Raw genomic sequence first — 1,557 nt, 5'->3', positions numbered from 1 at the left:
GGGAACCTCAGATGATTAGCCGTGCTGTGACAGAGCATTTGGACCATTTTCACAAGAGGAGGGGATGTAGCCATTGACAACGGTGATGCCCTTGCATAAAGCTAGCCATGGAAAGGAGTAAGACTGATTGGATGAAGACAGCAGGAAAGCAGAGATTCAGAGGAACGAAAGCATCTCTACACGCTTATCTGAAATTCTCACCAATGAATTACATAAGTGTTTCTATCCTTATTTTATTATATTATTTTCGAAAACTCCATAACTATTTTATATCTGCCTGACTGAGATTTACAAAGTGACCATAGCTTGCTTCATACCAACAATCTCCGTGGGATTCGACCCTTACTCACGTAAGGTATTACTTGGATGACCCAGTGCACTTGCTGGTTAGTTATGCGAAGTTGTGAAGATATGTTTAGACCATGGTTCTGTGCATCCGTTTTTGGTGCCATTGCCAGGGAATCAATTTCGAACAACAATTCACAACCTGGGTAACAATTTCGCATACGCAAGAGCTGTGATTGATGTGGACAGAGGAGAATTGATCCTTCAAATGAATAAGGACAACCTTGTGTTTACAACTCAAGGATCTCTCTGCATCCATGGAGAGGAAGCATAAAAAGCTTCTCTCAAAGCAGAGTCAACCAAAGCCCCCACAGTCAAACTCTAAGTTTGGTGTTGGGAGGCCACAACCAAACTCTAAGTTTGGTGTCAAACCCCCATATCCAAACTCTAAGTTTGGTGTTGGGAGGTCTCAACAAAACTCTGCACATCTGTGAGGCTCCATGAGAGCCCACTGTCAAGCTATTGACATTAAAGAAGCGCTTGTTGGGAGGCAACCCAATGTTTATTTATCTAATTTTATTACTGTTTTTCATGTTTTATTAGGTTCATGATCATGTGGAGTCACAAAATAAATAAAAAAATTGAAAACGGAATCAAAAACAGCAGAAGAAAAATCACACCCTGGAGGAAGACCTTACTGGCGTTTAAACGCCAGTAAGAAGCATGTTTTGGGCGTTCAACGCCAGAAATGGGCAGCATCTGGGCGTTTGAACGCCATAAATGCACCCTGGAGGAGAGCTGGCGCTGAACGCCCAGAACAAGCATGGTTCTGGCGTTCAACGCCAGAAATGGGCAACAAATGGGCGTTGAACGCCCAAAATGGGCACCAACCTGGCGCTGAACACCCAGAGTTGTGTGCAAAGGCATTTTACATGCCTAATTTGGTGCAAGGTTGTAAATCCTTAAGCACCTCAGGATCTGTGGACCCCACAGGATCACCTCAGGATCTGTAGACCCCACAGAATTCCCACCTACCTCCACTTACTTCTTCTCACCCCTCTTTCACACAATCCCATAAACACTCTTCCCCAAAACCCTTCACCAATCACCTCAATCTCTCTTCCCCATCACCTCTTCACCACTCACATCCATCCACTCTTCCCCATAAACCTACCTCATAAACTCCACCTACCTTCAAAATTCAAAATCAATTTCCCACCCAAACCCACCCTAAATGGCCGAACTTACCCCCCTCCCTTCCCTATATAAAGC

This window comes from Arachis ipaensis, chromosome B3 (assembly GCF_059453495.1).
Source record: "Arachis ipaensis isolate K30076 ecotype BB chromosome B3, ASM5945349v1, whole genome shotgun sequence".
Taxonomy (NCBI): domain Eukaryota; kingdom Viridiplantae; phylum Streptophyta; class Magnoliopsida; order Fabales; family Fabaceae; genus Arachis; species Arachis ipaensis.
Note: the sequence above shows the minus strand (reverse complement) of the source record.